Source organism: Lytechinus pictus, unplaced genomic scaffold (genome assembly GCF_037042905.1).
Source record: "Lytechinus pictus isolate F3 Inbred unplaced genomic scaffold, Lp3.0 scaffold_19, whole genome shotgun sequence".
In the NCBI taxonomy this organism is placed as follows: domain Eukaryota; kingdom Metazoa; phylum Echinodermata; class Echinoidea; order Temnopleuroida; family Toxopneustidae; genus Lytechinus; species Lytechinus pictus.
In genome coordinates, this window is record NW_026974140.1 from 14,573,973 (window position 1) to 14,587,112 (window position 13,140).

The following is a 13,140-nucleotide window of genomic DNA, read 5'->3' on the forward strand; positions in this document are numbered from 1 at the left end:
ATGACGTCAAGTCTAGAATCCCTCAGGGGGATAACTGTGTAGAAAGCATGTTGAGAGGGATATAGAAGCATTCAACCATGTTGTAATTAACAAGATAAATGAGACAATCGTGTGTGGTTAACATACTACAGGTCCACTTGTTTTCTTTCTTAATGTGATTAGGGAAAGAGCAAAGTGATGCTGAGACTGCTTATTACACAAATCTTCACCAATTAAAGAATGAAGTCAACCCTGAAAACCTTTTTATTTATTTCTCTATGTATTTAATTTCTTTCCATCTATTTCATTCTTTCACCTTTGCTCTTTCTTTATTATTTCGTTTCTCTCTCTTTTTAAACCTAAAAAATATTGGTAATTAGATAATGTTTTAGATGAAAGATAAATTGGGGTACAGTTTTTGCCGGACCTTGGGAGAAATGCAGAGACTGTTGATTAATGACAGGTTGTACTTGTTTGTATTTACGGTATATGATCATATCTTGCTAAGGACCAGAGCGCTGTAAAGCTCAAGTATTATTTGGTTGGATCTCAAAATGAATTCAATTTTTTAAGCTTTAGTTTGAGGCATCGTAAAAAAAAAATCCACTGCAGTTTTACTCCTGAAAAAAAAAAAGAATATTCTCTCTAAATGCAAAAGAGCCAATCTTTATCTAATCACACTCCTCTCAGAGTGAGATGAGGGACCAGTCCCGATGAAATGAGATTTCAATATTTCAAGAGTGAATTTTTACCCTTTTTTGTGTGAAAGTGTAATAAGATGCACACTTTTACTCCTAAAAAGGTAAAAATTCACTCATGAAAGATTGAAATTATTGTTGGTATTTCTAAAAGATATGAATCACTTAGCCCATGATCATCTTGGTAATTTTCTCAAAATGAGCAGGTTAATGTGTGGGGAAAAGTTCAGAAAGTAGTTCAAGGAGTAATGTTTTGGAGACTGTATGCAAACAATACCAAAAAGGTCTCTGTCCTCTCTGATACATTGATGAATAAGTGTTTTACAAGTTCACAGTGTAGCACTTTGAAGATTTGTTTGCAAACAATGCCTGTAAGGTATCTGCCCTCCCTAAAATATTGATGAATAAGCGATTAAAGATGCAGTTACACCAATTAGTGTATTTTTGTTCCTGCCATTTTCATTACAATAACTTCCAAGGTACATTATCAGCAATTTCCTCCATTGTTCACTTTCTTGACATTGAACAGGAAAAGTTGTAAGTGAAATTGTATCAGTCTAAACTTGGATAGCTTGTTGGATATCTGAATGATACTCAGTAGAAAAAGTATAGGGTAATGAGAGAAGGAAGGAGAAAGAAAATTTGTGAGAAAGATGGATAGATTGATAGACATGTGATGGTTTATAGAAAACAATATATAGGTAGACAATGATAGATATGGTGGAGGGAGGGATGGATGGATGGACAGATTGATGGATATACAGATGGATGGATATACAGGTGGATGGACGGATATGAAGCAAATCAGCAATAAAGTCAATAGATGAGATGAATGTAGCTTGGACAAAACATGGATTAGATTGAATGGAATGAGAAGGGAAGAGGGATAGAAAGATGGATGGATAGAAAGATGAAAAGACCGATAGAGACATGTAGGTTACTGGATGAACTCCAATGGAATTCATTTTGATTACAAGCAGGGTCCAGGGGATCCTCATATTTTCGAGGGGCTTGTACATTCAGAGTCATACCGCTACAAATCAAGCAGTATATTGTGATTTAAGTTTCGTTTACATAGGAAAAAGAGGATAATACTCGTTTTCATTTTTTAGTAATATTTTTATAATAATTGAAAAATATATATCTTGTAATCTGTGACATGACACTGCTGCCAGGAGCTGTGCCGTTATTTTTTACACGGATTTAGGATAATACTCGTTTTCATTTTTTAGTAATATATCTTGTAATCTGTGACATGACACTGCGGCATTATTTTTTACCTGGATTGGTTTAGATCGATCCAGTGGTGCATCATATAAACAGTGTCTCCCTCTCTAAATCATTTTGAGATCTCAATGAAACTAGGCCATGACTTTTAAGGCTCAGGATGTGTTCTAACAGACAGAAATCTGTCTGCAACAGGCTCATTTGAAATGTCATCATTAAAGCTGGATTAGAAAACACTCATCTGGGAATCGTTTCCCCTATTAATGTTATCACAATGTGCAAAACATTGATAAACCCTTCCAAAAGTTTTAATTTCATGTTTTAAATCCTTCTTTATCATAGGATGATTTATAGTCTTTGAAACTAGTTCATGAAATTAGATTTCTGTTACTGCATATTTTGTTTTAAAAGTAATATTGAATTATGGAGTTCTTGGAAAGGAAATAAATTTCAGAATCAGAACTCTGTATTAGTCAAATTTGAATGTACCCTGGCTGTATTGGGATATCTCTTGTTTCCTCTTAATTCTTGATACATTTCTTTACTTCTTCTTCCTTTTTTTTTTTTTACTTTGGTTCTGAAATCTGAAATAATTTTTCAAAACAATTTCAATATTCATGAATTGACATATGAAAAGATTTGGTTTGCTAACTTACTACGCTGGAATCAATCTTTTTATTTTTATGCCTTTTAGTTTTTGTAAAATTTTCACCTGATTTTTTTTTTTTGGGGGGGGGCAGGGCATAACAAGTCACAAATTTAACTTGTTATACTTGAAATTGGGTTACAAATACACATTGAATATTAGCTCACATAATGGAATTTATTAACTCCTTTAAACTTACCAAGCATTGGTTTACAACATACAATGATCGATGAAAAACAACTGTGGATGCAACTAATGATATTTCCTAATCTTGTTGGTTTAAATTGATTCATGTTGGTGTAAAATAAAGTAAGTTAAAGAAGTAGAAACTTATTAAGGACCAATTTCATCATCTAGAGTGCAGCCCTAAACTAATTTCCGTCTGGTCCCAGCTACAGGAGGAGGGCCCAGTGGTGCTAATTACCTTGGATGCGCTTTTCAATTACACCTGTCATCTCAATTGAAAAGGCCGCACCTTCTGTTCTCCATGTATGTATTCATGTTGTGAATGTTTTGTAAATGTATTTCTTGTCGAGTTATCCTTCAGCATGCTTACAAAGAGCTCATCAAATAGTAGATGAGTACAGTCACTATTTGGTGCGTGAGGGAATTAAGGGTCTAGACCAAGAGCTATCTGTGCCTTGGCAGATTCAGACAGCTTGGCAAATGAGAACTGAAATTGGGTCTATCGAAGTTCATTGTTTATAGAGAAGCACCTCTTTGGACTTAATTTCTAGTTTTGTAATTTGGGTTGCTGAATCAAGACTGACTCTCAAAGATGGCTTGCCTGATGAATGATTATGTGAGTATATTCATATTGGTTCTCATTAAAAATACAAAAAGTAGAAATGGAAATGGCTTAGAAACAAAGTTTGCAACTTTCTGGAGAAGAACAAAACCATTTTAAAAAGAGAAGTATGTGTTACTTGTAGTGTACGTCCGACTGTACACTGTACAATGAGTGGATAAATTTAGGAAATCTTAGCTTTAGCCTGTAGATGTGGGTTTGAGATAAATGGTATTTTTGTCACTTGATACAGTGCACTGTATGAATGGGTATCATCAAATGGGTCACTGAGAGTATTCTTAAACTGATGTTTATCTCTTGTCTGTGTAGCTAATCTCTTTCTGCTGAAGCACTAAGCGGTTAATGTTCATTGAAGATTTTGCATGGAGTTGTCATTTGGAATATAGAAAACTAGAAATTTTACTTTTGATGACTGAATAATCGCAATGTCATTGGGTAGAGTAGACCATCATAACTGTCGCTTGAGTCAAGAGTGGGAATATATATAATCATGACTTATCTTGTTTGCAGCACCCTCAATTTAAAAAAAAGAACTGTCATGGCCAACAAGGAACATAGTCCTTAGAAATTATGATATTATGACAAAAATGTGCAACTTTTCAGCTTACAAAAACTAAAAACTAACAGAAGTTTTCCTTTTCCATTCATGAGTTAAAAAAACGTCTTCAGTTGTATTCTTCATGTAAATGTCAGAAACACATCTCTTTGGAAATGCAAAGATCTTTGAATATATTTGAAAAATTGGTCATTCCCTGTTTTTCTGGATACAACTGTTTAGATTTGACAAAGCCTGAGTAGCCCCTCTTTCACTCAATGGACTGTAACCAAATCATCAGTCATGATTGTCCCGTGCGTGAGGCAGCGGAGAAGGGACGATGGTTTGCAAAGATAACATCCATCAGACTGGTTCACTTGATACATTCATGTATGTCCCCATCACTGTATCTCTGAATTTCATCATGTTTGCTTCAACAAAGCCATTATAATAATATTTAAAGGTAGCAGTCTGCAAGGCAAAGCAATGCATGGCAATCACAACTGACAAGACAGAAAACGAAATTCATGGTTTCATTTCTCTTCTGACTGGATGATCTTGTGATGTTTTTGAGAATCATTAATTATTACTTCAGTTTCAAGGGTAACAAGGTGTGATTTGAAAGCAGAACTATAGGATCAGTTAATTTTCTTTTCTGCATTTAGGGGGCATAGTGTTTGTTTTTCATCATAACAAATTTAGTTTTTATAGGTAACTCTGTGCTTATAGCACTTCATTGAAAATGATAATTGCAGTTTATGCATGATACTTATAGGGGTTCCCTCCAAACCCGTCCCCTACAAAAAAGACATTATCCATTTCTGGCCTGCGTATTTAACAAAATTGGTATTTATATTTCATGATGTAACAAATAATTTGTTACATGATTTACCAACTGTCATGGATCACAAAGCCTGGCGTACCATTGATAATTTGTTACATGATTTACCAACTGTCATAGATCACAAAGCCTGGTGTACCATTGATAATTTGTTACATGATTTACCAACTGTCATGGATCACAAAGCCTGGCGTACCATTGATAATTTGTTACATGATTTACCAACTGTCATGGATCACAAAGCCTGGTGTACCATTGATAATTTGTTACATGATTTACCAACTGTCATGGATCACAAAGCCTGGTGTACCATTGATAATTTGTTACATGATTTACCAACTGTCATGGATCACAAAGCCTGGTGTACCATTGATAATTTGTTACATGATTTACCAACTGTCATGGATCACAAAGCCTGGTGTACCATTGATAATTTGTTACATGATTTACCAACTGTCATAGATCACAAAGCCTGGTGTACCATTGATAATTTGTTACATGATTTACCAACTGTCATGGATCACAAAGCCTGGCGTACCATTGATAATTTGTTACATGATTTACCAACTGTCATAGATCACAAAGCCTGGCGTACCATTGATAATTTGTTACATGATTTACCAACTGTCATAGATCACAAAGCCTGGCGTACCATTGATAATTTGTTACATGATTTACCAACTGTCATGGATCACAAAGCCTGGTGTACCATTGATAATTTGTTACATGATTTACCAACTGTCATAGATCACAAAGCCTGGTGTACCATTGATAATTTGTTACATGATTTACCAACTGTCATAGATCACAAAGCCTGGCGTACCATTGATAATTTGTTACATGATTTACCAACTGTCATAGATCACAAAGCCTGGCGTACCATTGATAATTTGTTACATGATTTACCAACTGTCATGGATCACAAAGCCTGGTGTACCATTGATAATTTGTTACATGATTTACCAACTGTCATAGATCACAAAGCCTGGTGTACCATTGATAATTTGTTACATGATTTACCAACTGTCATGGATCACAAAGCCTGGCGTACCATTGATAATTTGTTACATGATTTACCAACTGTCATGGATCACAAAGCCTGGCGTACCATTGATAATTTGTTACATGATTTACCAACTGTCATGGATCACAAAGCCTGGCGTACCATTGATAATTTGTTACATGATTTACCAACTGTCATGGATCACAAAGCCTGGCGTACCATTGATAATTTGTTACATGATTTACCAACTGTCATGGATCACAAAGCCTGGTGTACCATTGATAATTTGTTACATGATTTACCAACTGTCGTAGATCACAAAGCCTGGCGTACCATTGATAATTTGTTACATGATTTACCAACTGTCATGGATCACAAAGCCTGGCGTACCATTGATAATTTGTTACATGATTTACCAACTGTCATAGATCACAAAGCCTGGTGTACCATTGATAATTTGTTACATGATTTACCAACTGTCATAGATCACAAAGCCTGGTGTACCATTGATAATTTGTTACATGATTTACCAACTGTCATGGATCACAAAGCCTGGTGTACCATTGATAATTTGTTACATAATTTACCAACTGTCATAGATCACAAAGCCTGGCGTACCATTGATAATTTGTTACATGATTTACCAACTGTCATAGATCACAAAGCCTGGTGTACCATTGATAATTTGTTACATGATTTACCAACTGTCATGGATCACAAAGCCTGGTGTACCATTGATAATTTGTTACATGATTTACCAACTGTCATGGATCACAAAGCCTGGCGTACCATTGATAATTTGTTACATGATTTACCAACTGTCATGGATCACAAAGCCTGGTGTACCATTGATAATTTGTTACATGATTTACCAACTGTCATGGATCACAAAGCCTGGTGTACCATTGATAATTTGTTACATGATTTACCAACTGTCATAGATCACAAAGCATGGTGTACCATTGATAATTTGTTACATGATTTACCAACTGTCATGGATCACAAAGCCTGGTGTACCATTGATAATTTGTTACATGATTTACCAACTGTCATGGATCACAAAGCCTGGCGTACCATTGATAATTTGTTACATGATTTACCAACTGTCATGGATCACAAAGCCTGGCGTACCATTGATAATTTGTTACATGATTTACCAACTGTCATGGATCACAAAGCCTGGTGTACCATTGATAATTTGTTACATGATTTACCAACTGTCATAGATCACAAAGCCTGGCGTACCATTGATAATTTGTTACATGATTTACCAACTGTCATGGATCACAAAGCCTGGTGTACCATTGATAATTTGTTACATGATTTACCAACTGTCATGGATCACAAAGCCTGGCGTACCAATGATAATTTGTTACATGATTTACCAACTGTCATGGATCACAAAGCCTGGCGTACCATTGTTAACAATTCTCGGATGCATCCAATTTGTTGTGTAGTATTTTAAGATGAGATGGAAAGGGGGATATGAGGTGCAGAGTATGAATTAATGGTTATATAAATATCAATGGAAATATTCTTTCATATCTTGCGTCAAAATTCTTAGATTTAATATTTCACTATCATTATAAAATTATATATCTTTGTGGAGCAGTTTTCTTAAATCCAGTTGATAAGTTTGTATTTAGTATATGTCAATTTAAACTATGACAAGAATACATGACTGTTTAGTATTGAGTTGGGGTTTAATTGAGATAACTTTCAACCTCATTGAAATCCCAGAATAAGATACAGCTCATCAATGATTTCTATAACTTGCAGCTTTGTGTTTAATCATGCTTGTCTCCTCAATCTCAGTGGTAATTGCTTCACGTATACAACAGCTTTACCCGTCCGTCCACACATCTTCACTCCTTCCTCTTCGGGTGCGTTCAAACAATTGAATTTTCCAAAACGTGAGTCACAAATCAAAACACATTTGAAACACGGTAATTATTAAAGAGCGTTCAAGTGCGTTTTCACCATTCCTTCATGCAACTTTGCATGAAAGTATTGTAAAGTTTGACAAAGAAAGTATATCTCAATATGTCTGAACCTGAAACAGGACATGGCTAATATAATTTTATTGAATCATATTCGAGATTTCTATTGTGTTCACACGATTTCAGGGAGCTTGGTTCTGCAGAATCAATTTAACATATACTGTTTCTGTCTTATGATTGTATTTCAAGAGATGTTTGTTAAAGATGACCAAATTGCCAATGATGAATTCCTTAAACTCTCTGTGAAAGCCATGATTCTAGGATGGTTGCAGCTGTATATTTCACATACATGTATTACATCTATGGGATTATCCAGAATATGAATGATGCGATTCAGAAGGAATATGACGGGATAGAGGGAAAGGAGTAGAAGAGCCAAGAAAAGAAAATCAGGGCATGATTAGAATGCCTCCTGTAGCGTGTACCCTGTTCCAGAGGCTCTCGGGCATTTTATCTGCATGTAATTTCATCTATAAGGGGATTAGGACACTATTAATCTGTCTGCTTCATTGGCTATAGACAGTGTAGCCCTGATGGGACAGAGGAGAGGGGGGGGGGGTAAGAAATGCATAAGGATTCAGGTACAACCAAAAGCAAAACATGAAGAATGAAAGGTCTGGGTGAAAGGGAGCTAAGTACAGCAAAACTGAAAACACATGAAGTTTGGTAGGAAAAAAAGGAGACTTCCATTAAAAAATTTATTGAAAAAGAGATTCCAAAATAGACTTGATGGAACAACTATTTTTCAGAAACTTTCGATAGTCTTTTTTTTTTCGGACACACTTTGTATTGCAGTTTTACAGGTTTGGAGCTCAGTGACATATCACAGTACAGTATAGAAATATATTTTCAACAGTGGATCATATTGTAGAGGAGATCAGAAATGCAATAAAAACTCAAAAGGCAAAAAGGGTGGAAAAGGGCCAATTAGTGACAGCATTTTCCACTCTTATTAAATATTTTAATTAACCAGTTTCTTTTTAAAAAATGAATTAAAAGAAGTTATCAATTCTTACTGCATCATGATTGTATCCACAATAATAATAATAAATTTCTTCTAGAACTATGCTTCATCAGTGAAAGAACAGTGTCCTTTCCTGCTACATCTAGGCAAGGGGATTGGTGGAATGACAAGATACTCAGAGAAAGAATCAGAAAAAAAATAATAAAATGTTCTAAAAACACTACATTTGTTTTTGTTCTTTGTTCTGAATGACTTTGCAATGGTAATGGCTACTATCTTTCAGTGAAAGAGTGTTGTAAACAGGAGTCTCAAAGGAAACACTCTAAGAGTATATTAATAATAATCATTCCTGCATAAATTTGATAACATTTTGTAGCAAAAGAATGTGCATTTACAAACCATCAAGAAAACTGTTTCCAGAATTCATAGATTTTTTTAGTCACCAATACTAACTTAAGTGTATTTTGTAACATATGAATCGTTACTGATCTGGATACATGTGTATGTTAAGCTGTGATCTTGGCATGTGTTGGTAAAACATGGCTTTCCCTTTAAGAAGTTACTTAACTCCCGACACGTTAATTGAACATACCAATGGTTCCTTTATCTAAGCCACGCTGCTCAATCGAAGATGCTCCTGATTTGATATTGCTTGATTAAAGAAGGCCATCGAACAACCTTCCCACTCGTTAACAATCAATTAAAGAATGGCGCCTTTCACTAAATGTTCTTGATACTGGTAAGTGTAACGTTTGCGAATATGTACATTGGCATTTCTGATTCTCCCTCTTTTTCTTGGCCGGTGTTGTAAGGAGATGTACATGGGTTTAGGCAGGTAATCTCTTTTCCAGTTGTTGGTGAAGGTACACATTGGGGCTAAGCGCTAACCGCTTGGTCTAGTCATCATGTTCGTTAGCGTTGGTATGCGTAATCGGTTAGTGTTCATCTTAACAGACGCTATTTACAGGTACATAGGACCATCGCATTACATAGACTTTGTGTGTAAGATGCCGTCTTCTTGCCGTAGTACATTCTGAATCTACATGGACGAGACTTGGAAAGCACTTCTTGTTCTCAGGATAATATCTGCTTTTGTTGAGAGATTATGCATTTGTTAAAGCACCCTTGATCATGTAAAATTCTATTTGAAACTCTTTCTTCACTTCAAGATGTTAAGACGTTCTTCCGATTGAAATTAAAGAACCATGTGGATTTTATCACATCTAGTTGATGCCTGGACAACACCATTTTATGCCTGGATTTCCTCTGGATATTACTGTACATTCTGAAGACTTTGTCCACATCTAAAGAAGATAGGCGTAGTCTTCAAGTTCCCTCGCTGATTATCCTAATGGAATATCACACAACAATTCTTAATTGATCGTCCTTCAAACAGTCTCCTTGAAATGACATATTATTAGATTTAGACTTTCTTTTCTTATTTTCAATCCAATGGTATAAACTGGGAAGGCAATCAACAGCTACGGAACATCATCATGCTTTCAAAGGTCTATTGGTTTGCCAATATTCTCATAAGTTATTTTGGAGAATGAGCCCTGGGACATTTTTGGAGATAACCATTCAGTGCAGTAGCCATCTAGAATGGCTGAGTTTGATGCGTTTTGTGACAAGGGCCTTCTGGAGATGGAAGCGGAACCTGCCCGGTATGAAGATGAGGAAGGTCTTATGGAAGAGTATACCGTGGCACAGTTTGAGTACCTACTAGGGAAGGGGAATGATATACCAGATGAGAATATAGCAAGCATTGAGGAAAGTATTGTCTTTTAGATATCTATGTATATTCTTATACCTCAAGATATACTTACTTTGTGGTGAATGTTATTACTGGAAATGTTATGTACACATACCCACCGAGCTAAGTACAGCAAAAACTGAAAACTTATGGAGTTTGGTAGGGGAAAAATTGAGACTTCCATTAAAAAATTTTTTGAAAAAGGGATTCCAAAATAGACTTGATGGAACAACTATATTTCAGAAACTTTCCTTTTTCCCGACACTCTTTGTATTGCAGTTTTACAGGTTTGGAGCTCAGTGACATCACAGTACAGTATAGAAATATATTTTCAACAGTAGTTCATATTGTAGAGGAGATCAGAAATGCATTAAAAACTCAAAAGGCATAAAGGGTGGAAAAGGGCTAAGTAGTGACAGCATTTTCCACCCTTATTAAATAATTTCATTAACCAGATTTCTTTGAGAAATAAAAAATTGAATTAAAAGAAGTTATCTATTCTTACTGCATCATGATTGTATCCACAAAACATAAAAATAAATCCCTCTAGAACTACGCTTCATCGGTGAAAGAACAGTGTCCTTTCCTGCTACATCTAGGCCCACTAGTCTAATATTGATGAAAGGTTGTGTATGGCTTACATGAACATAAAATATCATCCAGCAGTCTTATTGGAAAGCCAGTGAAGACCAAGGACGAATGATGGTTGGGATTGAGAAGTGCATCTTTAGGGGATATCATCAGCATAAAGAGACGTATGACATTGAAGGTCATTTAGCGTCCTTGTCTGTCCAGCATGCTTTAGGAGAGAGCTTGGTATGATTGATATTGGGGGTTCATAATACACCATCTAATTGGAATCGAGAGTTTCTAATCTGAAATGTCAACGCGCTGACCTAGTCGGTAAATCATACTCGATTTACAGTCACATTTTTTTTATAACAGCATGTATGGTGCATGAATGTAGAGGTTGAGAAGATCAAACTATATTTTCACTTTGATGCTTAATTAAATCTCTTTAATCTCTGAAAGATTTAAAATTAACTTCTTCACTTTTGTGCTAAAATATATATACTCAGGAAAGATTTATACTTATAACAGGGAGTCATAGAAAAATGCTTTGGAAATTATATCTTAAAAAAACAATTGTTTCCTCAAATTATTACACTCTACAATTTCATTTAATTCAACATATGAATTAAAGTTATTGGCTTAGTAAAGATTTATCCCCTTATTTCGATTATTGAGATAAGACGTTTGTCATAATTTAATTTGATATTAATATCTTCTTTATAATAAAATAAAAAATGAAAATGTATAGTTCTGAAAAATACATTGGATGACTAAGTTCTGTGTTAGTGGAGAGTATGTCAATAAGCCAGTTCGTAATTCCATTCTGCGCATGATCAGAGAAAGGTCATTGGTACTAAAGTGGCATGGTGGTTTAAAATTTAATGAGATAAGCACCAACTTTGGTGTCTTGATTATTCATATATTCTTTTCAATTGTGTTTTTCATTTGCATCCACAAAGAACAAAAATGCGTCCACGACTGGTATTTCACTGCAATTTGCCAAGTACATTGTACAACATGCTATAACATGCATTCAAAGTAGAAATGCAACAAATAACTTCATGGAGTCTTCAATGGTGTGCTATTCTAGTCACCTGGTATAATTCAATTTCTTCATCCTGCTATGTAAGGCATGCATATGTTATATCCTGCTTTGAAATCTGCCTATCATAATGAAATAAATGAAAGGTCATTTGATCAAAATTGTCCCTGATGTACTACGAACTGGTCTATTGCCAGATAAAGCAGTTCTTTCATTGTACTTCACTGAATGCTAGCACTGTTTACCTTGCAAAATTGTTCCAATGTTCCTTCTGGTCACAACCAATCAAATGCAAGGATATGATAGCTTATAACAATTAGCACACCTTGCTACGAATGAACAGGTTTTGTAAAATGGGAGCCAGGATGATATTGAGTGAGGTATCAACAACCTGATCCCCAGGGTGCAGGTGTGTGTGTTCTGCTGTGCCTGTCATAGCACACCTCAACCATGCCTTAAATTCTCTTGTCAATCACACTGGGCAAGAGGTTGTCACCTCTGTGCTGTCTTGGAGAAGTTTGAATGAGATGAGATTATTATATTTTGGCAGCATGATAAGAAACATTTTTTTCATCGTGCTATATGTTCTTAGTCCCTCATTAGTATCAAAGTAAGTTAAAATTCTGATACATTAAATAAAAAAGAAGAAGATTCTTCTTATTTCTATAATTTAATTTTGTCTCATGCTAAATGTACATTTTCATTCAATTTATTTATTATTGAGATTTGGAGCTATTTTAGTGCTGCTTTTTCATGTGCACGTTTTTTTCTTATTGCTTCCAATGTACAGTCACAATCAATTGTAATTAATCTGAAATATGAAATTGTTTTGAAAATGATATCAGAATTGTAAATATTTAATAAATAGCAGTCAACATTTTATGGTAATTGATATCTCAGGGACAACCGCCTGAATGCTGCGCTGATAGCAATACAAACAAAGATCTATGCATCAACATTCTCTAGACAGTTAATCCAATAAAGACCTGCTAAAACAAAAGTTGCTCTGCAGAGACCATAGCCTGCCTAGGTTTGCATTCCACCACACGTATGCACATCTCCCTTTTGCAA